General features: G+C 38.8%; 1 protein-coding gene and 1 pseudogene across 3 annotated transcripts in view; both read left to right on the top strand.

Annotated features, from left to right (window-relative positions):
• Positions 1-27,925, top strand: part of SMAP1 (small ArfGAP 1) — a 198,770-nt gene that overhangs the window by 404 nt on the left and 170,441 nt on the right. The window lies entirely within an intron of this gene.
• Positions 85-27,159, top strand: LOC105738973 (annotated as a pseudogene).

The following is a 27,925-nucleotide window of genomic DNA, read 5'->3' as shown; positions in this document are numbered from 1 at the left end:
AGCTTGGACGTCGTCGCTGCCCCTGGTCGGGGCCTCTTGCGACCGGTGACCTTCCCGCCGCTGCGGCGCTCGGGGCCCGAGCGGATGCCTCGGCTTCGCCGGCCGGCCCTTGCCCTGACGGGAGGGCGGGTGGCTGAGCGCCCGGGCGCAGGGCTCCTGTCGACCCTCAAGTCCGCCAGAGGCGGCGGCGAGGTCAGGCCCGCAGGCCCTGTCAGTGGCCCCAGCCTCCCCTCGTCCCCGACACGGGTTTGAGCAGGTGCCGGGGTAGCGATGCTCGGACCCTCCACAGGGCTGGGGGTAGGAGCGGGGCTGGGAGCGCGGAACCGGGCACGGGTCTGGGCAGAGCTTAGGGTTAGAGAGTTGCCCTCCTAGCTCTGCTCATAGCTATCTCTGTGGGTGGGGCCGCCCTTAGGTCTCGATCCCCTCCTCTACCCTCCGGTGTGACCACGTCCTCCCTCTCCGGGCTCGGATTCTTGGTCTCCTAGACGGAGCCCTACCTGCCTGCCTACCTGACAGCTTTTGTACGAGGCTTTTATCTCTGCTTCCTGAAAAAGAGTATGGTGGTCTTTTTCGGTGGGTTTGAGTTTTACGGAATAAATTAATTGGAAAAAGGTCTTTATTAGTAGTAGTACTGTTTTTTAGTCTGGTTATTAGCCAGAATGAAGAGGAATTTCGTTACATGAGTCTCTTGGAGGACAGTGGGTTTGTATTTCTGAAGATTTTAGTAATTAGGTTTTCTCTGACCAGCTAGTTTGGGAGAATATGTGGACACCGATTTGTGTACCTCATAAATGTTGAAGGTTTATTTTAAAGATCTAGAGATGGAAAAGACCTAATTTTAGTTTGTTCGGTTGGAGGGCTTCTGCCTCAGCCTTTGAAATAGATATACTATTTTTAGCTGCTATGTTTTGTGTTTGGAGATCTGATTTATGTTTAATGTCTTGTAAGTAATCTCAAGGGAAATATTTCTAATTTTTTTTAAAGGAATGTCTTGTGTAGTTAAGAAAAGATCGTGTATATTTTTAATTGGTTTATTTCGTTATTGGGTGAGAAATAGGGTAATTCTCCAAAGCAGGAGACAGTCTCTTTGGGGAATGTCCTTTAAGATTTCTGTGTTATTTGACTTAGACTTTTCCTGAAGCTTTACTGTTCTTTCTCAATACTATATAAATGAGTCACATTTCAGTAGGCTGATAATATTTGACTAGACTGAGCCACACAGCATCAGCAGGTTACTTCACTGTCGTAGCAGGTACTGAATTACTGGAAGAATCATGTGGGAATACTGTAACTAGATTATTTTTATGAAGCACTTTTCAATATAGTAACTTGATTGAGTCAAGATTATATTTATCCTATGTAACCTTTTCAGGTGATGAGTTTTTACAAAGTCCATGCCTGGTTCTTGTAATATTTGTTTTCCTAATAACTTGATTGTGTGTGGTTATTTGGGAGTTCTGCACTGTGTTTAGGCTCAGTTGCTTGCTCTTCATTGACTGCACTAGCAAAACACTGAAAAATGGTCCTTTAAAAGGCCAAGAAGAAGAAAGAAGCTGAAGCTAAATAGTACACATTTTGTCATTTTGAGTAATAACATGGTTAAGTAGAGATGCTGGTAAATATTAAATCTGTTCATTAAAAATCGACTAGTAACAGTTTCAGAATTAACCTTCCTTCATCTACAGACATTATTAAAAATAATTTAATTTTTGTTCAAATTTCTGTCTCCAAAAAAGTACTTTATTAAATCAGATTTTCACTAATGCTTTCTAAAATAATACAGATTTTTAAAAGCCGTTATTAACCATGTTAACTTTTTTTTTTATTTACTCTTTTGGGGTGGAGAGAAGAGAATCATGTACTTCTTAAATTAGGATCAAAAGTTTTACTTCTTTGGACCTGAAGAATAGGAAGTATTGTATTGCCATGGAAATCAGTAGATATATATTGAACGAATGTCTTTTGTATTTTGGTTTTGTCTGGCCTTTTGTTGGTTTACTTGTTTTGAGAAGTGAAGGAAGTGGGAGAGAAGAGAGTGGTATCAAGAGTACAAGGGTGCAGCTTGAAGGGCATGAACTAACTCCACAGTATAATTTACAAGGATTATTTTTTTCTTGCTGCTACTAAATCTAGAAGAATATTAAAATGATCTTGTAAATTATTTCATTGTTTTATCTTGATCTTTCAGGCAAAAAATCATAGGTAAGGCCACTGATTGGTTTAATTAGACTTGATTTCATGGTTGTAATAATTGAAAAATTCGACGTGATAGAGCAATTGATGTAAATATATTTTCACAGTTTTTGAGTATGTGGTAAGGTTGAAGTACATTATGGAGGCTTTTTTAGTAGAATTCTTGGCTTGTTACATGATTTTGGATCTATATGCTAGGATGACATAATAAATGTAGTACTTTTAAAAGATATGTTAAAGGTCTTACTCTACAGCTCAGTTACTAAGAAGTTTCATTCTGTGTATGTATTGATGTTTTCTTCACTGTCTAGTAAATTGCATCAAACTTTTCATGTACTGTATTTCAAAGTTATTTCCTAGTTAACTCAATTTTCTTTCTTTCAAAGAAGCTTCTTCCACTGATCTTTGAGAATATGTACCAAAACTAAAGCTTAGGATTTGAGGTGCCTGTATTATCTTGCCTTATAATAGTTGGTAGAGGTATATCAATTGGGTTTTGACATTTTCTTACTGAATCACCAGCTGTGTTTCCTGGATTGACAGTATTTAGGAAGCAAGGAAGGAGAAAAGGATGGCATAGGCACCAGTTTCCTGCTCTTGATCCTGCTCTTACCAAATCTGTTGAACAACTGGAGAATTTAAGAACAGGCAGATGGAACTACTCCTCCTCTCTCCTAGCTGCATTCATGACTCAGTGGGAGTTTAAAGCAGCTCTTGTTGGTTATTAGTTGGTGGCACTTTAGGGAGCAGTGAGGACTGGGGACGCCTTGCCAGCTTCAAGTTTAGTTTTCAGTATTTAAAGCGTTATCTACAGGTAATCCTAGCTTTGATTTTTTCTTTTTTCACTTCTGTATTCTTTCACATGCTCAGAATAGGGCATCTTGTGCTGGACATCAGGAGTAGCCTGAACTTGGCTGGGTAGGGCTCCTAGAAAACATCGCTGGGCTGGGCAGGTACCACATTGACATGTCCCATGCTTGTTAATGTATATTTCTGAGATTTTAAAAGTGCATTCAAGACCAGCCTGGCCAACATGGTGAAACCCTGTCTGCACTAAAAATACAAAAACATTAGCCAGTCATGGTGGCAGGCAGAGGTAATCCCTACGTGGGAGGCTGAGGCAGGAGAATTGCTTGAACCTGGGAGGCGGAGGTTGCAGTGAGCCGAGATCGCACCACTGTACTCCAGCCTGGGTGACAGAGCAAGACTCCGTCTCAGGGAAAAAAAAAAACCATACAGATAAAATTCACATTGAGCAGTTTCTTCCCACTATCCCCTCTCCCCAGCCCCTGGCAGACACCATTGCATGTTCTATCTCTGTAGGTTTGGCTGTTCTGAATATTTCATATAATACAACATATGGACTTTTGTTTCTGACTTTCACTTCATATGTTTTCAAAGTTATTCATTTTGTAGCATGTGTCAGTACCTCACTCCTTTTATGGCTGAATAATATTCCATTGTATGGATAGACCACAGTTTATCCATCTATTGATGAACATTTGGCCTGTTTCTATCTTTTGCTAGGTTTGATTTTGAGCATGTTTAAATTGGTATGAAAGTGAGTCTCTTGCCCATTCAATTTCGGGTAGTCAGATACGTAAGGTTTTTTAACTGTAGAGATTGTTTTGTTTAGCCTGTCTTGATACTGAGAGGGTAAGCTCATTGCTCAGATCAAGCAGTCGTTTCTTCGTTCCGCAGATCTTGACTTGAAGACACACTGTTAGATATTGTATTAGGTAAGAGAGCTAAAAAAATTTGTAAGACCTAAAGGAGTTTGTTTAGTGTGGGTTGTGTTTTTGCAAATAAGTGATTCTAAAATGATGTGCTCAGTGCTTGTAATAATGGTTTTAAGAAATAACTACCTCTATACTTATTTTGGGCTGTTGTTCCCCTTGCACCTTGACTTTTGCCCATTGGTGGTCTTTACAGTTCCTAGAATGCTGTTTCAAGACCTTTGCACGTACTGTTCTTCTGCCTGGGAAGCTTTCTAACAAGTTTTTGCCTGCTCACTTTTGCTCATCTTTCAATTCCTGCTTAAATGTCTTTTCAAGGGAAATAATTCTCCTTGATCCTCTGAGATTAGGTTAGGCTTCTGTTTATACATAAAAGACAACACCCTGAATCTTTTATTGCACTTACCACAATTGTAATTAAACATTATTTAGGTAATTATGGGGTATAGTATATCCCTGCTGGATTATAGCTGTAAGAGAGAAGAGATCTTGTTTATCTTGGTTAGGGTAGTATCCTCAGTTTTCAGGACATGTGGTAGGCAAATGTAACTAAGCAAATATTTTTTGAATGAATGAATGTGTGAATGAATGAGCACAGAGCCCCTGGCAGGCAGCAGGGTGTGTGAAAGGGAGTGCACCTGTGAAAGGGAGTGGCATGTGGAGTGACCCTGTTGGGACCAGTCACAGAAAGAGTCTTCATTTGAGCTAGGTTCTGAAGGTGGAGTGGGATGTCATCAGATAGAGAAGGAATTAAAGGACACAGCTGCACACACAAATGTACCAGTATGAAAGAACAGAAAAAGTTTCCATGTGGTCCTTACTACATAAGCTTTCTTTAAGCATGATCAGTTTTGGTAGTCTCAGGTCAGAGGAAGAACTGGGACAGTGAGGACTGCAGGCAAATCCTGAGTTAGGAGATGTTGAACAGTGGTCCAAGAAGAGGGTAAGAGGACCTAAATTCACACAATGTCAATATATAAGTCAGGGTATAGAGCAGGAAAGAGATCCGCTGTAGCTATTTTCAGGAATCAGGTACTTACCAAGTCATTGGAAGGGCTGGAGGAGGGAAAGTCAGGGAGCCACTACTGAACTGCTTTCAAGGCCACACATACCACCACTGCTGCCGCTGCCCCACTGTCATAGCTGCTTCTCACCCAGGAAACTGGCATGCTGATGGGGGAATAAGGCCTATGGAGCTGCAACCACTTAGTGTCTGTAGACATTTTTTGTTAGTTGCCCTTTCTGTAGGAATGTGGCCTCTGTCCCACTTGTGCTTTCCATGTGCAGATAATTGGCAGATCCTAATTATGTCCAATACCTTGCCTTCAAGGGAGTCTTTTAGCTTTCTTTTTCAAAAAGTAGAAACGTGTAGAGCCCATTTGATTGCAAGAGCCAATCCAAGAGTTCATGTTTTTCATTAAGTCTTTGATATTTTAGAGTTGTTACTTTTGAAGTGTAGTAATATTTACTAAAAAGTAAAGTTCACCTTGGGGAACTGGTGTTTATTATGATGTTGATGCTTATAGGACAAATTTATATAAGTAAAAGTCTGATTATAATTCACCCAAAAAAATTTGCCAATCTAAAAGTTTCCTCACAATGTGAAACTTCAGTCTGATGGGTCTGTTGTTCTTGTAATTCTGCTGATCTTGAGATTTTTCCTGATTGGGGAGAGCCCTGGTATCAGAGCTGGGATGGAAACCATTGGTCTCTGACTCATCAGTTTAAAACTTGGGCTGCATGTTGTCTCCCCTCCTTTTGTTCTTCACAGTTCATCTTTGTCTTTTTTTGTTTGCTTGTTTAAGATAAAACTTTCAGTACTTGACTTCATTAATTAAGGAGACTTACATCTCCTAAATTGTTGCTGTACAAGATATATATATCTTTCTCCACCTTTATTAACCTATAACGGACTTGAATCCATGCTCTCTTTAAGGCAAAGTAGAATATTTGAAACTATATACTTTATAAACTCAAAAAAGTGCTTTGGCTTTTTTTTTTTTTTTTTTTTTTTTGGTACAGGGTCTCACTCTGTCGCTGGGCTGGAGCACAGAGGTGCGATGTAGACTCACTGCAACCTCTCCCTCCCTGGTTCAGGCAATCCTCCCACCTCAGCCTCTCAAGTAGCTGGGGCTACAGATGTGTGTGACCATGCCTAGCTAATTTTTGTATTTTTTGTAGAGACCACGTTTCGTCATGTTGCCCAGGCTAGTCTTGAACTCCTGGGTTCAAGTGATCTGCCTCCCTCAGTCTTCCAAAGTGCTGCGATTACAGGTGTGAGCCACCACACCCAGCCCCTTTTGCTTATTTCAAATGCTTCTACTAATCGTCTTTTCACGGATTAGAATTAAGCCATTTTAGTTCAGTTTCTCAATTTTCTCAATGCAAGAAGATCAAAGAAACTTGGAGGCCATTTTGTAATTATTATCAGAAGAGTTGACCGCCTTACATTCTTACCACTGTAGAGTTGATTTAACAGACATTTAATTTTGTTGATAAATCAGTATTTTCTGGGCACTAAAAAGATTAAGTACTACGTTAGATACTACTGTGTGTGTTAAGAAAGTTTTGGATGCCGGGTGCAGTGGTTCATGCCTGTAATTTCAGCACTTTGGGAGTCTGAGGCAGGTGGATCATCTGAGGCCAGGAGTTTGAGACCACCCCTGGCCAACATGGCAAAACCCTGTCTCTACTGAAAATACTAAAATTAGCCAGGCGCAGTGGCACATGCCTGTAGTCCCAGCTACTTGGGAGGCTGAGGCAGGAGAACTGCTTGAACCCTGGAGGCGGAGGTTGCAGTGAGCCGAGATCGCGCCACTGCACCCCAGCCTGGGCGACAGAGTGCGACTCCATCTCAAAAAAACAAAAACAAAAAGTTTTGGGTATAGTTGTCTACAAGCTAGTTAGAGATCTCAGTAGACATGAAACAATTACCAGTTAACTTCTAATCTGTGTTTACATTGGTAGATTCATTAGAAGTTTAGAGATAGGGTAGCTCCATTGTGACCTGGAGAATGTTAAAAAAAAAAAAAAAGCAAATAATAACATTACATATATACTCACAAATTATATAGTTTTTTTTTTTTTTTTTTTTTTTTTCACCAGAGATGATGTACTTCACACTTTACATATATTAACTCATATAATCCTCAAAACAACCTTTGAGGTAGGTAATATTATTATCCAGCTACACAGAACTTAAAGTAGTGGAGCCAGGAATTTTTTCATTAAAAAAATTTTGGGAGGCCAGGAGCAGTGGCTTACACCTGTAATCCCAGCATGTTGGGAGCCCGAGGTAGGTGGATCACTTAAGTTCAGGAGTTTGAGACCAGCCTGCCCAACATGGTGAAACCCCATCTCTATTAAAAATACAAAAATTAGTTGAGTGTGGTGGTGTACTACTGTAATCCCAGCTACTCGGGAGGCTGAGACAGGAGAATCACCTGAAACCAGGATGCGGAGCTTACAGTGAGCCAAGAGCGTGCCATTGCACTATAGCCTGGGCAACAGAGCGAGACTCTGTCTCAAAAAAAAAAAAAAAAAAAACTTGGAGGGGAGTGACTGGCACTTTTTTAAGACCTGGGGATTAGCAGGGGATAGGTAGATAAGGTTCGTGCTCAAAAGGATCTGTTAGTCACTGGTGTGGAAAAAAGAGTTAACAAAGCAGGCCTTGTAGCGGTTGGCTGACATCTGAGGGGGATCTTGGGGATGGTCCCACCACCCTAAGTGACAAGAGTCTGTCATTGTGCCTAAGTTGTTTGTATAATGAATGTGGTTTATGTTGAATATCTGCTTTTCTTCTGGGATTCTGGAATTGGCATATGTGCCAGGCAGGGGTACCTACATGACCGGTCTCCCTAATAACCTTTGGCACTGAGTCTCTGATGAGCTTCCCTGGTTGGCATCATTTTACATGTGTTATCACAGCTCACTGCTGGGAGAATTAAGTGTGTTCATTGCAACTCAACTGGAAGGGAGCACCCGGACGCTTGCTCCTAATTTCCCCTGGACTTTTCGTGCCTTTCTCCTTTGCTGATTGTGCTTAGTATCTTTTTGCTATAATAAATCATAACGATGAGTACAACTGTATATTGAATCTTTTGAATGTTCTTAGCAAATTACTGAACATGAGGGTGGTCTTGGGGAACTCAAAGCATAATTGGTAATATGTATTTTCTTCCAGTATATTATACAGGACATGTTGGAGCCTCAGTATATCTGTGCTGGCTCTAGAACCTAGCCTGCTAATAAGGGTACAGTCTGGAGGAGCAAGGATGAGCATTAGAGGCTTTTATAACCTGGGGAAATTGTGATTTTATTGAGATGAGATAGGGGTGGGAATCTGAACTGTAGAGTCAGGATTTGAGCCCAGGAGATATAGTCTGTGCTGTTAACTATGTTTGATGGTATGACAGATAAAACACCTGTTTTTGTTGTAGAACTTTTGTGATGTAAGAGATTGTTGTTGGGAAGACTGTCACCTTCAGCTAATTTAAGGTTTTTCTCAGATTATTGCCAAATGTGTTCAAATGTGGGCAATATCTTCATTTTAGTTTCCCTCCTTGCATTTAATAGCAGAACCACCATAACTTCAAAATACCAATCTAAACAAATTGGAATTTTTGTCTAATCACAAAACTTTATTTTATTTATTTATTTTTTCCTTGTTATAGAGACAGAGTCTCATGCAGTTGCCCAGGCTGGGGTGCAGTGGCGTGATCATAGCCCATTGCGGCCTCTAACTCCTGGGCTCAAGTGATCTGCCTGCCACAGCCTCCCAAGTAGCGGGGACTACAGGCTTGTCACCATGTCTGGCTAATTTTAAAAAAATGTTTTTGTTGGGTGTGGTGGGGAGGGGCCTTGCTATGTTGTTTGGGCTTTCAAACTCATGGCCTCAAGCAATCCTCCCGCCTAGGCCTCCCAAAGTGCTAGGATTAGAGGTATGAACCACTGCACCTTGCCTAAACTTTATTTTAGAAACTTACTGAGTCTACGGATAAGTGCTTTAGTGTTTTTGTTTCTTTGTTTTTTGTTTTGTCTATATATATATAAAATTTTTTTTTTTTTAAGGTATATCCTTAGGCAAGATACTGGTCATCTACCTGGGCTTTTTAAACCATGGAAACAGTGTGATAGAATTGAAAGAACACTAGCTTGGTTGAGCAAAGCTGGGATTCAGTCCAAGCTTTGCCTCTGACTTACTTAGTGACCAGTTGTCCTTGTTCTCTTTAATCCTTATTTCAAAGATTTATTTCAATGTTGTATGGTCTGTGTTCTTTCTTGAATCCCATACCTTGTCACTTCTTTTTTTTTTTTTTTTTTTTGAGATGGAGTGCAGTGGCTCGATCTCAGCTCACTGCAAACTCTGCCTGCGGGGTTCATGCCATTCTCCTGCCTCAGCCTCCCGAGTAGCTGGTACTACAGGTGCCCACCACAGCACCCGGCTAATTTTTTGTATTTTTAGTAGAGATGGGGTTTCACCACTTCTATGTCAGTATTTACTATTATTATTAAAAAATTATATTATTGAGTTTATTTTTTGAGTCCTATTGAGATATGGATTGCCATCAAACTTTTATAGTTTTTATTTAAAGCTTTTCACTGATGATTTAGGTCTTGCTGAGCAAATTTACCTAGTATTATCTTTAATTATCCCAAGCTATATCACACATCTCATACGACTCTTCCCCACAGGTTGAGGAGTCCTTTTGTTTAAAACTTTTTCACTGTAATGCTTTCTTACTATTAATGTCAGTATTTCTACCTCAGATGTTAGGTAGAACTGTGTTTAACTTGGAGTGGCATTTAGTTACAGTATCATATAGAAGTGATTTTTAAAATTATTTCACTTAAAACAGAGCTTAGATAAAGTGCTCCTGGAAACATGCTGATTTTATGTTTACATATATTTTGAGTGATAAATGTGAGGACCTTGAGGATTCAAAGGAAAGAGAATTAAAAGTAATTCTAATAATCTTCCATTCTCTGTGGCCCCTATACCCCAACAATTTTTGGTCTCCATTTGACCAGAGATCCAAGTGATTGATGGTAGACCTTCAGATGTCTCTCATTGATCTTTTATAAAGAGTGCCTTTCATTGAGCAGTGATGAGCTCAAGCCTAAACTTAAGAAAATAAGGGGAATTCTGTGGGAAATAATATTTGGGATAGCTTTATCTTCTGTTATAGGAAAATACATAAAAATTATGGTTTAGCCTAGGGCGTTATTTAGTTCATGCATTTCTACTCTTGGAAGTTGCTTTTGGTGTAGGGTGATGATGATGCACAGTGACAAAAAAATTAACAGAAGAATGTTTAAGTGAAATGATCACCAGTATATTCATTTCCTATTGCTGCTATTAAAAAATCCTACAAACTGAATGGCTTAAAACAATACAAATTTATCATTTTAGCAGGTTTGCAGGTCAGAGTCCAAAAAGAGTCTTATTGAGCTAAAGGCAAGGTGTTAGCAGGCTTGCATTCCTTCTGGAGGTTCTAGGGGAGAATCTGTTTTCTTTTCCAGCTTGGAGAGGCCACCTGCATTCCTTGGCTCATGGATCCTTCCTCCATCTTTGAAACTAGCAGCATGTCATCCTTGATTCTGCTCCTCCTTGCCCTCCACTTCCATCATTACATCTTCTCTGGCATGTTTATGACCCTTTGGATTTATCTGGGTAATCCAGGACAGTACCGCCATCTCAGTATCCTTAAGTTATTCACAGAGATTCCAAGGATAGAACAGGACTTCTTTGGGGGCCATTATTCTGCCTACCAAAGTGGATTTGTGATAAAAATTGTATATGGAATCTAGATTTTTTGTTTTGTTTTTTTTTGTTTTTTGAGATGGAGTCTTACTCTGTCGCCCAAGCTGGAGTGCGTTGGCACGATCTCGGCTCACTGCATCCTCTGCCTCCCGGGTTCAAGCAATTCTCCTGTCTCAGCCTCTGGAGTAGCTTACAGGTGTGTGCCACCACACCCGGCTAATTTTTGTATTTTTGGTAGAGACGGAGTTTTGCTATGTTGGCCAGGCTGGTCTCGAACCCCTAACCTCGAGTGATTCACCTGCCTTGTCCTCCCAAAGTGCTGGGATTACAGGCCCGAGGCACTGCGCCCGGCCAGAATTTAGATTTTTATAAGTGGTACTGAGTTGGGTGTATTTAAGATGGTATAGGATGATGAAGTACTACTTAAATTAGCCTTTCTCACAGGACCTATTTAAAAATACATGCATGCAAGGGTCATTTAACGATCTCTTTGCAATGGGATCATTTATGTAGGAAATCCTAAGAAACTTATAGAAAAGCTATTAGAATGAATAATTGAGTTTATTAAGTTTACAGAAATAAAGTGACTATAGAAAAATAACTGTATATACTAGCAACAAATAATTGGAAGTTGAAATAAAAATTACGATTTATAATAGCATAACAATATGAAAACTGTGGGATAAATTTAACAAAATATGTGCAAGACCTGTATACCAAAAGTTACAGAAGATTGCTGAGAGAAATTAATGAATACTGTACCTAAAGAAGTGGAGAGAGGTATCAGAGATATCATGCTCATGGATTAGAAGACTCAATATTTTTAAGATGTCGGTTCTCTCCAAATTAGTCTCTAAATTCAACATTATTCCAGTCAGAATCCCAGAAGGCTTTTTTTGTTGCAACTGACAAGCTGATTCTAAAATTTTTTTTTTTTTTTTTTTGAGACGAAGTCTCGCTCTGTCGCCCAGGCTGGAGTGCAGTGGCGCGATCTCCACTCACTGCAAGCTCCGCCTCCCGGGTTCACGCCATTCTCCTGCCTCAGCCTCCCGAGTAGCTGGGACTACAGGCGCCCGCCACCACGCCCGGCTAATTTTTTGTATTTTTAGTAGAGACGGGGTTTCACTGCGTTAGCCAGGATGGTCTCGATCTCTTGACCTCATGATCCGCCTGCCTCGGCCTCTCAAAGTGCTGGGATTACAGGCGTGAGCCACCGCGCCCGGCCTGATTCTAAAATTTTTAATGAAATGCAAGGGACCTTCCAAAATCAAAACATTGAAAAACAAAAAGAATGTTTGAGGTCTTACACAACCTGCCTTTAACAGTTATTAAAAAGCTACAGTTATCTGTGGAACATAATACATAGTCCAGAAATAGACTCACATATTATGGTCAATTTTTAACAGAAGTGCCAAGGTAACTCAATGGAGAGAAAGGATAGTCTTTTCAACAACAACAACAGCAACAGAATGTATAATACCTTGAACCTTACCTCAGACCATTCACAAAAACTAATTTGAGGTGGATCATGAAACTAAATTTAAGAGCTAAAACTATAAAACTGCTAGAAGAAAACATGGGGGAAAATCTCTGGGACCTTGAATTAAGCAGAGGATTCTTGGATAGGACACAAAATTATATTCCATAAAGTTAAAATTGAGAAAATGAACTTCATCAAAATTAAAAACTTTTGCTTTTCAAGAGACACTTAAAAGTCATAGATTGGCTGGGAGAAATATTATATCTGGTAAGGACCTTTATTCAGAATATCTAAAGAAATAATGCAACTTAATAATAAGACAAAGTAAAACAAGCACTTGAATGTTTATAGCAGCTTTATTCATAATAGCCAAACACTGGAAACAATTCAAATGTTTATCAGTTGATGAATGGATAAAGAAAATAGTGCATCCGTACAGGGGAATAATGTTTTACAGTACAAAGCAATGAACTAGTGGATGAGTCATAAAAACATTGTTTAGCAAAATAATCCATACACAAAAGACTACAGAGTATGGATTACAATTACATGGATTTCCTGTTTTTTTTTTTTTTTTTTTTTTTTTTTGAGATGGAGTCTCACTGTGTCTCCCAGGCTGGAGTGCAGTGGTGTGATCAGGGCTCACTGCAGCCTCCGCCCCCTGGGTTCAAGTGATTTTCCTACCTCAGCCTCTCAAGTAGCTGGGGTTACAGGCATGTGCCACCACACCCAGCTAATTTTTGTATTTTTAGTAGAGATGGGGTTTTGCCATGTTGGCCAGGCTGGTCTCGAACTCCTGACCTCAGGTGATCTGCCCACCTGAGCCTCCCACAGTGCTGGGATTATCTGTGTGAGCCACTGCGCCCAGCCATAATTACACGGATTTCTATTAAATAAAAGGATAAAACTTATAGGGACAGAAAACAGGTCAGTGGTTGCTAAGGATTGGGATGAGGGAGTTTATTTTAAAAAAAAATACAATGCATAGGCTAGGAATGGTGGCTCACACCTCTAATCCCAGCACTTTGGGAGGCCAACGCAGGTGAATCACTTGAGCCTAGAAGTTCGAGGCCAGCCTTGGCAAAATGGCGAAACTGTCTCTACAAAAAGTGAAAATAAAAAAAAAAAAAATAGCTGGGTGTGGTGGCACATGCCTGTGGTGCCAGCTACTTGGGAGGCTAAGGTAGGAGGATCTCCTGAGGAGGTCAAGGCTGCAGTGAGCCGTGATTGTGCCACTGCACTCCAACCTGGGCAACAGAGTAAGACCCTGTCTCAAAAACAAAAACAAAAAACATACAAATATGTTGTTTACTTCTTTTGCTGATGTTAACAGTTACTGTAGATTATGTAGCAATTTCTCAATTCTTTTATTTGAATTTTTGTGACATATACACTCCTAAAGTTATTTTCATCTTCCTTGCAAATAAATTTAATGGTCTGAGTAAAGATTTTGCAGAAGTGATACACTTCTTGATGCTGGTTTAAAGAATGAAAGATCTTTGGTGCCTTTTGTGTGTGTGTGTGTTTTTTATTTGTGTGTGCCAAGTCAATTAGAATACTAATGAGTACTTTGAAAACATTATGGAAAACAATGGTTTAATGTTTTGTTTTTCTTGAGGAGTTGTGTTATTCATACACAGCTCTAAAGTTGCTTGTGGAATCTTTAGAACATCAGGTTTTTTGGTGCCTCTAGGTGCAGGATTTTCTATTAGGTGCTAATAAGGCTGCAGGAATAGCAGGTAGGCGTTCCTTTTTCATGACTAAGAGCAAGCAAGTTCTCTAAGAAGCAAGTGTGGCATATCTAGGTAATATATTAATGCAAGGTTTAGAGAACACTTAAAATACAAATGAAATGGTTAGCTTTTGACAGGAGAAAAAAGATCAGGAAGAATATGGATCAAGTTGTGAGAGAGTAAGATGGGTCTGAAATGTGAGGGGACAATTAGTTGATGAAGTCATTTGCTGAAAATAAGCATAGTGGGACAGTGTAGGGGGATTTAAGGTTATTCTCTGCACATATTTTTTTTTTTTTTTTTTTTTGAGATAGAGTCTCCCTCTGTTGCCCAGGCTTGAGTGCAGTGGCGCTATCTTGGCTTATTGCAACCTCTGCCTCCTGGGTTCAAGCGATTCTCCTGCCTCGGCCTACCAAGTAGCTGGGATTACAGGCGCCCACCACCACGCCCAGCTAACTTTTTATTTTTAGTAGAGATGGAGTTTTGCCGTATTGGCCAGGTTGGTCTCGAACTCCTGACCTCAAGTGATCCACCTGCCTTGGCCTCCCCAAGTGCTGGGATTACAGGTGTGAGCCACCATGCCCGGCCCTCTGCACAGAATATTGGCTAATAGTAAATGTTTTAAAATAATTTAAAAGTTTGTAAAAAATAATCCCTCTCCACTGATTGGTATGTTTTCTAACTTTTGTGGTTACATATACTGCTGCTACAAAGCTTCGTGTGCATGCTTTTTTTTTCCAGAATAAAATCTAAGGTCTATGTTAAAGAGTATACCAGATTAAAACTTGTTTGATCTGTATTGCCAGAAGTGTTTGGACCAGTTTGCTTTCCCACCACTACTATCTAAAGAATGGCTAGGCGAGTGCTGTGGCTCGTGCCTGTAATCCTAGCACTTTGGGAGGCCAAGGTGGGTGGATCACTTGAGGTCATGAGTTCATAACCAGCCTGGCCAACATGGCGAAACCCTGTCTCTACTAAAAATACAAAAATTAGCCAGGCGTGATGACACACGCCTGTAATCCCAGCTACTTGGGAGGGAGGCTAAGGCAGGAGAATCACTTGAACCCAGGAGGCGGAGGTTGCAGTGAAAGGAGATCATGCCATGGCACTCCAACCTGGCGACAGAGTGAGACTCCATCTCAAAAAAAGAGTAGCTGACTTATTGTACCCAGTCTGTTACTGGGTATTCATATTTTTAAAAGGCTTCCTTAATACAGTTGGTGAAAATGTTATACTATTTTGCATTTTCTTGATACTCTTAAGATTTAACTTTTTTTTTTTTTTTGGAAATGAAGTCTCGCTCTGTCGCCCAGGCTGGAGTGCAGTGGTGCAGTCTCAGCTCACTGCAACCTCCGCCTCCCGGGTTCAAGCAGTTCTCTGCCTCAGCCTCCTGAGTAGCTGGGATTACAGGTGCCCGCCACCACGCCTGGCTATTTTTTTTTGTATTTTTAGTAGACGGGGTTTCACCATCTTGACCAGGCTGGTCTTGAACTCCTGACCTTGTGATCCACCTGCCTTGGCCTCCCAAAGTGTTGGAATTACAGGCGTGAGCCACTACGAATATTGAACATTTTTTAATGTGCTCATTGGTCATTTCTATTCTGTTAGGATTTGCCCCTACATTTTGGGAGGGTGGGATTGGCAACCCTTTTCACATTTCTCTCTTGACCAGTCATTGGGCCAAGAGAACACAAAATTCCAGACAACATTCATTCTTCTGGGTATCCTGGTGGGCTGCACCATTCATCTCCATATTCCACCCATAAGACCGTGAATAAGTGGGTTGAGCATTTTGGAAAAATATTTTCAGTTTCAGATCTATGTATTTTTCAGTAATTATGGAATTGTTGAAAGTTTAGAGATAGACCTGTATGGTATCTGTTCGAATCTCCTATACTAGAGATAAAAGAGGTTAAATGACTTGTTAAAAGCAATGTAACAGTGAGAGAACATGGGAGTGAACCCAAGTCTTCTGGAAATCTGTCTGTTACTTTGTCAGGTAACATATTAATGTGTTACCCTTGACCTTCACAAAAGATAACACCCAACTTTTTAATCTTTTCATTCTCTTTAAATTCAGTCCTTGTGCACAGTGAGAAGGGAGGTAAATTGTGGGTTTTTATGCTTAACCAAACTGTTATCTAAGTAATGGCAGCATATTAAGAAGATAATTAGTTATCAGAGTGAGCAAGGATTATCTATTATTTAGCCAATTTATTCAAACATAAATTTGGCAGTAATGTAAACATGTTTTCAAAAGTTGGGATGATATTTGTTGTCATCTGCAATGTTAACTAGGAACAAATGGTTATCTCTTTATATGAATCTGTAAATAGCGTGGAAAATAAGAGGTATTTGTAAATATTTTTGTGTTTGAGAGAGATTGTACAGATAGATGGAAAGCACTAGAGCATTGGTGAAGGGGTGAACAAAATAAAGAGGGCTTTACTGTGCTTGATCAGACTTTTGAAATTTTAAGCTGATTTTTTTAAGGATTCTAAGTCACCTGGGCAAACAAAGAAATTATAGATTTGGCAAGGGGTAAACTTTAAGACCATCAGGTGAAACAAGGATTATGAATTCTTAAAAATTAAGCTTCATTTTCATTTCTCCTTTTATTTTATAACATTCTAATGACCACCAAATCCTTTAAATGATCACCAAAGTTCAACTTCTTTGCTGAAGTAAATGAACATTTAAAAAATTTCAGGGGAGTGAATGCTGTATGTGTAGATTTTATTAGTTCCTTAAAGAACTTCTAAGTTTTTCAGTGTCCTTATGATATTTTGAACTTGTTTACATTTTTATTCCTTCTACCCAAGGTTACGTGATAAAGTAAAAAAAAGTAGTTATATGGTAATATTTCCTCTGTAATATTCTTCCTCCAGGTGTCTGTGGGTTAGTAGTCACTGCTCTTCTTTTCTCTTTGAGAGGCACACTAGGATAGGGAAAACATGGGCTTTGAAAGCTCACTGCTCTGTTTTGAAGGCTCAGCTCTCCCACTGCTGGCTCTGATTCTTTCCTTCCTTTCACTCCCTCCTTCCTTCTTGGTGGTGGGGGTGTGGTATTTAAACTTTATGAGCTCCAGTGTCATTACATGTAGAATGGTAATACCTGTGTCACAGGGTTGTGAGGATTAACTGAGCTTGTGAAGTAATGTCTGGCACAAAGTAAGGGTTTGATAAATGAGTAGGTGTTTGGTAATTATGCCAGGTCTTAGTTTTTTTTTGAGCACTCATTCATTTTATTACTTTGCAGGAAGCATTTGTGAATTATATTTTGTTTGGTAAAAAACGTAATTGAACAGATTCTGAGACTAGACCAGTGCAAAAATACTTGATGGAAGCCTCAGGAAAATAAAGTAGTTAATAGTTTTTTTTTTTTTTTTAACTTTTTATCTGCTGGTTCTCTAGAGTAGACATTAGTGAGAGATACACAGCAGAAACCCTACCCTACCTTGCCCTGAGGAGCCTTTACTTTAAAGAGGCAGGCCATAAACACACAGTATATTCTGGAAAGTGTAATGCAAGCATTAGATGTTAAATAAATTCAGAGAAAGTAAAAATCACCAAGAATGGGGGCTAGGGAAGGTTTTTAATAAAAGAGGTAGTTCTTGAGGAAGAGTGAAATCAAACTTAAAGGAGAATGGCAAAGTTATTTCATGTAGGAATAACCAGGTAAACAGGTTTGTGCATATACTTAGTGGACGTGCTTTGTACATACCTTTCTGAAGGCAGGTGTAAGTACTGGGCAGAAATGTCAGGGAGAAAATAGACAAAGGGACAATTGTTGATTTGGGAGTTATTGGCATAGAAGTGTTTCCTAAAGCCATATTACTCGATTCAACACTTGTCTAACCAGAGGGTCAATGATGAAGACTTTGTAGAGAGGCAATGGGATGAAGTAGAATCGTCCCATTCTTTGTGAAGGAAGACTATAAGGAGAACCAGAATAGAGAAGCCTTGGGAGAAGAGATTTTTTTTTTTTTTTTAACATAGAACCTCACTCTGTCACCCAGGCTGGAGTGTAGTGGCACCACAATGGCTCACTGCAGCCTCAAACGCCTGGGCTGAAATGATCTTACCTCAGCCTCCCAGGTAGCTGGGACTACAGATGTACGCCACCATGCCCAGCTCATTTCAGACATTTTTTTTGTGGAGACAGAGTCTCACTCGCTGTGTTGCCCAGGCTGATCTCGAACTCTTGGCCTCAAGTGATCCTCGTACTGTGGCCTCCCAAAGTGTTAGGATTACGGGCATGAGCCGTTGCACCCTGCCAGGGTTTTAAGAAGGGGATATGGTTAGGAAAATTAAATGCAATACAGAGGGTCAAAGGAACTAGAAAAGGCCGTTTGATTTTTGTATTTTTTGGTAGACATTTAAACTATTTTCTAAGCTCTTATGAAAATTTCTGTTGTGAAGCTGAACCCAAATTGCTTCAGAGTCTGTTTTTTTACCTGCTATGCAGTGCAGTAAGATTTAAGAAAGTGAATCTTTAGTATTCTTATGCTTTTCTTAGGCAGTCCTTTGCCATTTTTAACACCTTTGCCACATTTCATTGCTTGTTTTGTTTTCTGTGTTTAGTTTACTTTTGAAACAAATGCTTATTTTCTCTTGGGATTCTGACAACTTATATGGTCTGTGAAGAAAATTGTTTGGAATTTGTTTCGCAGCGGAAGGAATGTTATTAATATGGGTGTAAATGGCCCTTGAAATAAGGCTTAATGGAACTTTTGTCAAGGTTACTTTGTTTTGTTTGAGGGATTGTAGTTAACTCTTGAATAAACTGATACAGTTGACAAAAATTGGTTTCTGGGAGGCTTGTTGGTGTATTTTTGAAAAAAATATACATTTGTTTTTTAGCACATTTGCTTTCTTTCTTTCTTTCTTTCTTTCTTTTTTTTTTTTTTTGAGACAGAGTCTGGCTCTGTCCCCCAGGCTGGAGTGCAGTGGCACCATCTCGGCTCACTGCAAGCTCCGCCTCCAGGGTTCACGCCATTCTCCTGCCTCAGCCTCCCAAGGAGCTGGGACTACAGGCACCCGCCACCACGCCCTGCTAATTTTTTTGTATTTTTAGTAGAGACAGGGTTTCACTATGTTGGCCAGGATGGTGTCGAACTCCTGACCTCGTGATCCGCCCACCTCGGCCTCCCAAAGTGCTAGGATTACAGGCTTGAGCCACCGCGCCCGGCCAAGCACATTTGCTTTCTTACAGAAGTACAAATTCTTTTTGTGTAAATGAATATAATAGTGTCTTTTCACTACAATTGGGCTTCTTAAATATTTGAATATGGTATATACGAAGTGATGGTTTTATAACATATATCTTCCCTCTGCTGGTGAAAATGCATTATTGCTGTGAATTTAATAGCTAGCTTTAGTAATTTCTTTGAATGTAATAATACTCTGTAATTTCAAAAGTTGTCATAAAACTAAACTTGGGAAAAATACCCTTATCATTTGAAAGGAATATTCTCTTTGGGACAGTTCTGCACAATGAATTATTCTGCCCAAAATGCCAGTAGTGCCTTGTTTGAGAAATATTGACCTAATATACTGATGATGATGATTTTTACACTGTGGCTGTCTCTCTGTGGTTTTTTAAATTTCTCTGTAAGTTCTAGGTTTGTCCTGTCCAATGTTGAAGTCACTAGCCATAAGGCTATTTAACCGAATTTAAACATTCACTTTCTTAATTCCAGTAGCCATATTTCTAGGCTTAATAGCCACTGTGGCTAGGAGCTAATGTGTTGCATAATGCAGATTATAGAATGTTTCCAGCATCATGGAAAGTACAGTTTGACAGTGCTGTTTTAATTTTTAAATTTTAAAGAATGAGGATTATCATTTTCGTGAAGTAATCATTTTCTTACATTTGTGATGAATTTCTTTGCCATGTGTTCTTTTCACATAACAGCAGTTTCTCAAAAAACAATTCCAATTAACGAAGGGAAATATATTTAGTAGGATTTTAGGTTATTAAGATTTTATTGTACCGTGTAATTTGCTGCAACTTGTATATTTATTGCTGAATGATTATAGTACATTTTTCTCAATGTAGGGCATTGAGTATTTCTAGTATTTTGCTTCTCTGTTTTGAAGAGTAAAGTTAGGTTAAGAATAATGGTCATTTTTTTGACACCATTTAGTTGAGATAATAGCTTCTTTACCCTTTTGGTGCATGTTTGGGATGGAAGGAAAGCTATAAATCAAAACATATGCAGAGAAACTATAATGTGTGAATCACAGTTGAATATGTTGGATGATTAAAAAAATACATAGACAATTGACCCAGTTTCTCCTAACGGTAATATCTTGTAAAATTATAGACGAATGTCACAACCAAGATACTGATGTTGATACAACCCACCAATCTTACTGTGACTTCTGCAGTTTTGCTTGTACAGTAATTGTGTGTGTGTGCATGTATTTTTATACAATTTTATCAAAAGTGAAGATTCATATATCTGCCACCATAGTCAAGATATGGAACAGTTATATACTACAAGAATCTCTTGTGTTGCCCTCTTAAAACCACACACACTTTTCTCTGTCCCACCCCACCCATCCATTCCTAACCCATAGCATCTGTGAATCTGTTTTTCACTTCCAAAATTTTGCCATTTCAAAAATGTTATATAAATAGAATCATGCAATATGTAACCTTCTGGGATTGGCCTTACTCAGTGTAATTCTTTCAAGACACATCCAAGGTGTTGCATCTGTTAATAGTTCTTTTCTTTTTATTAAATAGAATTTTGTGATATGTTTGTACTATAGTTTGTTTAACCATTCACCTGTTGAAGGACCTCTGGACTGTTTGTAGTTTTTTAGTATTAAAAATAAAGCTGCCATTAACATTTTTGTATAGATTTTTGTGTGGATGTAAGTTTTTATTTCTCTGATAAGTGCCCAGTAGTGCAGTTTGCTGGGTTGTATGGCGATTGCATGGTTAGATCCATAAAAAAAGTGCCAAACTTTTCGAAAGTGGTTGTACCATTTTATATATCTACTAATGATGTGAGCTATTTAGTTTCTCCTTTGCCAGCATTTGGTGTTGTGACTGTTTTCTATTTTAGTAATTATGTTAGATGTGTTGTAATAGTGATATTGGTTTCAATTTGGATTCTCCTAGTGGTTAATGGTGTTGAACATCTTTTCATGTGCCAGTTTTCCATCTGTATGTCCTCTTCAGTGAGATGTCTGTTCATGTTTCATTTTCTAAATAGATTTTGTTTTTTACTGTTGAGTTTTGAAGGTGCTTTATATATTCTAGATACTAGTCCTTTGTCAGATATGTGCAAATACTTTTTCCTACTTCGTAGCTTATCTTTGCATCCTCTTCACATGGTCTTTCATAGAAGAAAAGTTAATTTTGAAGAGGTTCAATTTATTAATTTTTTTATGGACTGTGTTTTTAGGAAGTCTAAGTACAATTTGCCTAACCCTAGATCTTGAAGATTTTCTCCTATATTGTTTCCTAAAAGTTTTACAGTGTTATGTTTTATATTTAAGTCCATGATCCATTTTGAGTTGCATTTTATATATGATACAAGGTATGGATCAAAGTAATTTTTTTTTGCATATGGATATTTGATCCTTTGAGAACCTTTTTTTTTTTTTTTTTTTTTTTTTTTTTGAGACAGAGTCTTACTCTGTCACCCAGGCTGGAGTGCAATGGTGTGATCTGGGCTCACTGCATACCCTACCTCCCAGTGCTTCAAGTGATTCTCATGTCGTGCCTCAGCCTCCTGAGTAGCTGGGATTACAGGTGTGCACCACCACGCCTGGCTAATTTTTGTAGTTTTAGTAGAGATGGGGTTTCACCATGTTGGCAAGGCTGGTCTTGAACTCCCGACCTCAGGTGATTCATCTGCCTCGGCATCCCAAAGTGCTGGGATTGCAGGTGTGAGCCACTGTGCCTGGCCTGAGAACCATTTCTTGAAAAGATTAGTCTTTCTCCTTTTGCATCTTTTTAAAAAAGTTAATTGACCATATATGTCCAGGAGGGAGCACTTCTGAAATTTATTATGTTCCATTGATCTGTTTGTCTGCCTTTATGCCAATATTGTACAGTCTTTATTACTGTAGCTTCTTAATAAGTCTGGAAGTAAGTAAGGTAGTGTAAGTCTTCCAACTTTGTGATTTTTTTCAAAGTTGTTATGCTTGTTCTAGGTTTCTTGAATTTTCATATGAATTTTAGAATCACTTTGTCAATTTCTACAAATAATCTCAGATTTCAATGGGGAATACTTTGAGTCTGTAGATCCATTTGAGAGAGAATTGACATCTTTTAATATAGAGTCTTCCAATCTGAACAAAATATATCTCTCCAATTATTTAGGTCTTATTTAATTTTGCTTGGCAGTATTTTACAGTTTTCAGTATATGGGCCTTGCTTATTTTTTGTTAGATTTTTCCATAAGGTTTTATTTTTTAATGCTGTTATAAAAGATATTTTTAAAATTTTAATTTCTGATTATTACTGGTATATAGAAACACTGTAGGTTGCTGCATACTTACATCTTGCAACTTAGTTAACCTCACTTATTTGTTTTCATAGCTTTTTTCGTGGATTCTATTAGGTCTCCTACCTAGACAATTATCATCCTTGAATAAAGGCAATTTTTTCTTTTTTCCAATTTGAATACCTTTTATTTCCTTTTTCTTATTTTATTGCACTGACTAGAACCTTTAGTAAAATAGAAGTGGTGAAAGTGGACTTGCTTGTCTTGTTCCTGATACTAAGGGAGAAAGGGTTCAGACTTTATCTTTTATGTAAAAGTCTTACCAGATACCTTTTACCAAGTTGAGGAAATTTCCTTTGTTGCTCCTTTGCTGAGAATTTTTATCAGAAATGTATGTTGAATTTTATCAAATGCTTTTCTGCATCTTTTGAGATGATCATATAGTTTTTAAAATCTTTTTTTTTGTTTTTTGAGACAGAGTTTCGCTCTTGTTGCCCAGGCTGGAGTGCAATGGTGCGATCTCGGTTCACTGCAACCTCTGCCTCCTGGGTTCAAGCGATTCTCCTGCCTGAGCCTCCTGAGTAGCTGGGATTACAAGCGTGCACCACCACGGTCAGCTAATTTTGTATTTTTAGTAGAGATGGGGTTTCTCCATGTTGGTCAGGCTGGTCTTGAACTCCCGACCTCAGGTGATCCGCCCGCCTTGGCCTCCCAAAGTGGCGGGATTATAGGCGTGAGCCACCGCACCCAGCCGGTTTTTAAGTTCTTTAACATATTGAACTACATTGATTTTCACACATCAAACTGCATTCCTGGGAGAAACTACACTTGGACATGATGTATCTTTTTTATATATATATATTTTTGAATTTGATTTGCCATAATTTTACATATTGTCATGAAGGGTGTTGAATTGTAGGTTTCATTTCTTGTGATATCTTTGTCTGGTTTGGTATCAGAATAATTTTAGGCTCATAAAATGAATTAGATAGTATTCTCCTCCTCCCCTTTCTCTCCTTCCCCACTGTTTTTTTCCCCTCAATTTCCAGAGGAGTTTGTATAGAACTGACACTATTCCTTAATTGTTTGGTAGATTTCCCCAGTAAAGCTATCTGGGCCTTGAGTTTTTGTTTGTTTTTTGCTGAGCAGATTCAATTTATTTAATAGATATTAGGCCATTCAGGTTATCTTTTCCTTCTGGAGAGAGCTCATTTGTGTCTTTCAAGGAGTTGGTGCACTTATAAAGTTGTGTATGATATTCCCTTATTATGATACCTGTAGAATCTGTAGTAATGTCGCTTCTCTCATTGCTGATATTGGTAGTTTGTATTTTCTCTCTTTCTTCATCAGCCTGGCTAGAGATTTACCGATTTTATTGATGTTTTTCAAATAATCAGTCTTTATTTTCACTGACTTTTTTGTTGCCTTTTGGTTTTCTACTTCACTGATTTTTTAAAATTTTTATGGGTACATATAATAGTAGGTGGATATATTTATGGAGTACATGAGATATTTTGATATGGGCATACAAAGCATAATAATCACATCAGGGTAAATGAGGTTTCCATCACCTCAAGCATTTATCATTTCTTTATGTTACAAACATTACAATTATACTATTAGTTATTTTAAAATGTGCAATAAATTATTGTTGACTGTAGTCACCCTGTTGTGTTATCAAATACTAGATCTTACTCATTCTAACTATATATTTAAACCCATTAACCATCTCAATTCTGTGGCCCTCTGCACCAACCCCTTACTCTTCCCAGTTTCTAGAAATCATCATTCTACTCTCTATCTCCATGAGTTCAATTGTTTTAATTTTTAGCTCCCATGAAAGAGTGAGAATGTGAGAAGTTTGTCTTTCTGTGCCTGACTTATGTCACTTAACGTAACGTCCTCTAGTTGCATCCGTGTTGTTGCAGATGACAGGACCTCATTTGTTTTTATTGCTGAATATAGTACTCCAATGTGTATATGTACCACGTTGTCTTTATCCATTCCCCTGTTGATGGACACTTAGGTAGCTTCCAAATGTTGGCTATTGTGAATAGTGCCACAATAAACATGGCCATGCAGGTATCTCTTCAGTATAATTATTTCCTTTCTTTTGGGTATGTACCTAGCAGTGGGATTGCTGGATCATATGGTAGGTCTATTTTTAGTTTTTTTGAGGAATCTCCATACTGTTCTTCATAGTGGCTGCACTAATTTGCATTCTCACCAGTAGTGTCCAAGGGTTCCCTTTTCTCCACATCCATGCCAGCATTTGTTATTTTCTGTCTTTTGCATAAAAGTCATTTTAACTGGAGTGAGATGATATCTCATTGTAGTTTTAATTTGCATTGCTCTGATAATCAGTGATGTTGAGCACCTTTTCATATACCTGTTTGCCATTTGTATGTCTTCTTTGGAGAAATGTCTGATTAGATCTTTTGCCCATTTTAAAATCAGATTATTATATTTTTTCCTATGGAGTTGTTTGAGCTCATTATATGTTCTGATTATTAATCCCTTGTCAGATGGAGAGTTTGTAAATATCCTAACTCATTTTATGGGTTGTCTCTTCACTTTGTTGTTTCCTTTGCTGTGCCAAAGCTTTATAACTTGATGTGATCCCATTTGTCCATTTTTGCTTTGGTTGCCTGTGTTTGTGTGGTACTACCCAAGAAATTTTTGCCTGGGCAGAGTTTCCCCAATGTTTTAGTAGTTTCATAGTTTGAGGTCTTAGATTTAAGCCTTTAATCTATTTTGACTTGAATTTTGTGTATGGTGAGAGATATGGCTCTAGTTTTATTCTTCTGCATATGCATATCCAATTTTCCCAGTACCATTTATTGGAGAGACTGCTCTTTACCCAATGTATGTTCTGGGCCCCTTTGTCAAAAATGAGTTCACTCTAGATGTATGGATTTATTTCTGGGTTTTCTATTCGATTCCATTTGTCTATGTGTCTATTTTTTGTTGTTGTTTTTGAGACGGAGTCTCGCTCTGTTGCCCGGGCTGGAGTGCAGTGGCGTGATCTTGGCTCACTGTAGTCTCCACCTCCCAGGTTCATGCTGTTCTCCTGCCTCAGCCTCCTGAGTAGCTGGGACTACAGGCGCTCTCTACCATGCCCGGCTAATTTTTTGTATTTTTAGTAGAGACGGGGTTTCACCATGTTAGCCAGGATGGTCTTGATCTCCCTACTTCAGGATCTGCCCACCTCGGCCTCCCAAAGTGCTGGGATTACAGGCGTGAGCCACCGCGCCCAGCCTATGTGTCTATTTTTATGCCAGTACCATGCTGTTTTGGTTACTATAGCTCTGTACTACAATTTGTTTTGGTTTTGGTAGGCTGTTTTAGAAGATCTGTAGTATAATTTGAAGTCAGGTAATGTGATTCCTTCAGTTTTGTTCTTGTTGCCTGGACTATTCTGGGTCTTTTGTGGTTTCATGTAAATTTTAGGATTTCTGTGAAGAATGTCTTTTTTTTTTTTTTTTTTTTTTTTTAGACAGAGTCTTGCTCTGTCACCAGGCTAGAGTGCAGTGGTGCAATCTCTGCTCACTGCAACCTCTGCCTCCCAGGTTCAAGTGATTCTCCTGCCTCTGCCTCCTGAGTAGTTAGGACTACAGGTGTGTGCCATTACAGCCAGCTAATTTTTGTATTTTTAGTAGAGACAGGGTTTCACCATGTTGGCCAGGATGGTCTCCATCTCTTGACCTCATGATCTGCCTGCCTCGGCCTCCCAAAGTGCTGGGATTACAGGCATGAGCCACCGTGCCTGGCCATCATTGTATTTTAATAGGGATTGCGTTGAATCTGTAGATTGCTTTGGGTAGTGTGGACATTTTAACAATACTGATTCTGTCAGGTGGAGAGGCCAGATTGGCTAAAGCTTTGGCCTCCAGCTTTGGAAAATGGCATTGGGGGAAGGATGGAGGGGTTGAGAAAATGAAAAACTGTGAGACCTGGAAGTTGATTTGAGACTCATATATTTAAAGCAAAATTGGTTAAAAATTTAAGGGGTTTCTTGGGTATCATTCAAAGTATTGAAGATGACCCACCTCTGGATACTCAGCTTCTCTTACTATTACTCACTAGAAGCTCATTTTAGACCGATTCCATCTTTTTCCTACAGTCGTCATAGCAGATCTTTTGTTTATTCATGTTGTGTTATTTTTTGCATTTTTAACAGATGTGGTTTGTTCTTACCCTAATCTAAATGAAGATAGGTGCCCAGGAAACTATACCAACCCTCTTGAAGTTCAAATGGTTGTAATCCTTTGGAAAGTTATTTTGTGGTGGGTTTTCTGTTTACATCTTGAATGCTACATCCAGTATCACCACAGCAAAGTCAGAAATCGAGGCTATAACTTGATCTACTGATGGATAAGGCATCTCAAGAGATTTGCGTTAATGATACACTCCACTGGCAACACAATAATTCTCTTCATACTGTGTTGCAGCATTCCTTCCTTGGAACCCAGCAGATCAGATTATATCTTGATCTCCTTCTGGCCATCCTGGCCCTGGAGCTGATCTGTTTTCTGATGTGTCTGCTCATTTACACAGTGAAAATCTGGAAGTTTAATAAAGCTAAACCATATCCTGATGTACTTGAAGAAGGAAAAATCTATACTTAACCCAGCAGTATTACCTCAGAGACTGGATTCAGAACGATTTGAAACCTAGAAGAAATTGTTGAAAAGCAAGGAGACATAATGGTATATATGAAGTGACACAATGAGTGACTGTTGGCTCTCACTTCCTTGGACCTAGCCTGTTAGCCAAGTAGAATGTGAGAGGCTTACAGTCTTGACAGCAATTGCAGAGGAATCCAGAGTAATCTCACAAGCTGCCATAGAGAATTGCAGCCTTTTCTGAATAACATTTTATAATATTTGTTGGAAACCTGAATTTGGTTCTCACCTGTGTGGCTGTATACTATATACGGTTTGGGGCTAAAGGTACCTTGTAAACACCTTGATAACTTGAGGATAATGTCTGTTGTTTACTTTTTGAAATTATTTAACTGCTTGGTTTATCTGAGGATCAAAGGTACAATTTAAACAACAACAACAAAAATCCAATATTGAATCTTTCAATCCATGAACATGGAATATATTCCCATTTTTTTGGTGCGTCTTTTTCAGTTTCTCGCGTCAGTGTTTTATTCTATTCACTGTGGAGATCTTTCATTTCTTTTCAAGTTTATTTATCTCATTGTATTTGTAGCTATGTAATGGGATTACTTTCTTGATTTTTTTTTTTCCTCATTGTTTGCTCTTGACATGTAGAAATGCTACTGATTTTTGTATATTGATTGTGTATCCTGCAACCTTACTGAATTTGTTTATTCTAGTAGTTTTTTGGTAGGGTCTTTAGTTTTTTCTAAATATAAGATCATATTACCTACAGACAAGGATACTTTGACTTTTTCCTTTACAAATTGGATGCCCTTTCTTTCTCTTGTCTGATTGCTCTAGCTAGACATTGTTTGACTGTTATGCTGAATAACAGTAGTGACAGTGGGCATGCTTGTCTTGTTCCAGGTCTTTGAGGAAAGGC

This window comes from Nomascus leucogenys, chromosome 3 (genome assembly GCF_006542625.1).
Source record: "Nomascus leucogenys isolate Asia chromosome 3, Asia_NLE_v1, whole genome shotgun sequence".
Lineage (NCBI taxonomy): Eukaryota > Metazoa > Chordata > Mammalia > Primates > Hylobatidae > Nomascus > Nomascus leucogenys.
Note: the sequence above shows the minus strand (reverse complement) of the source record. Positions and strands in the feature narration are given on the sequence as shown.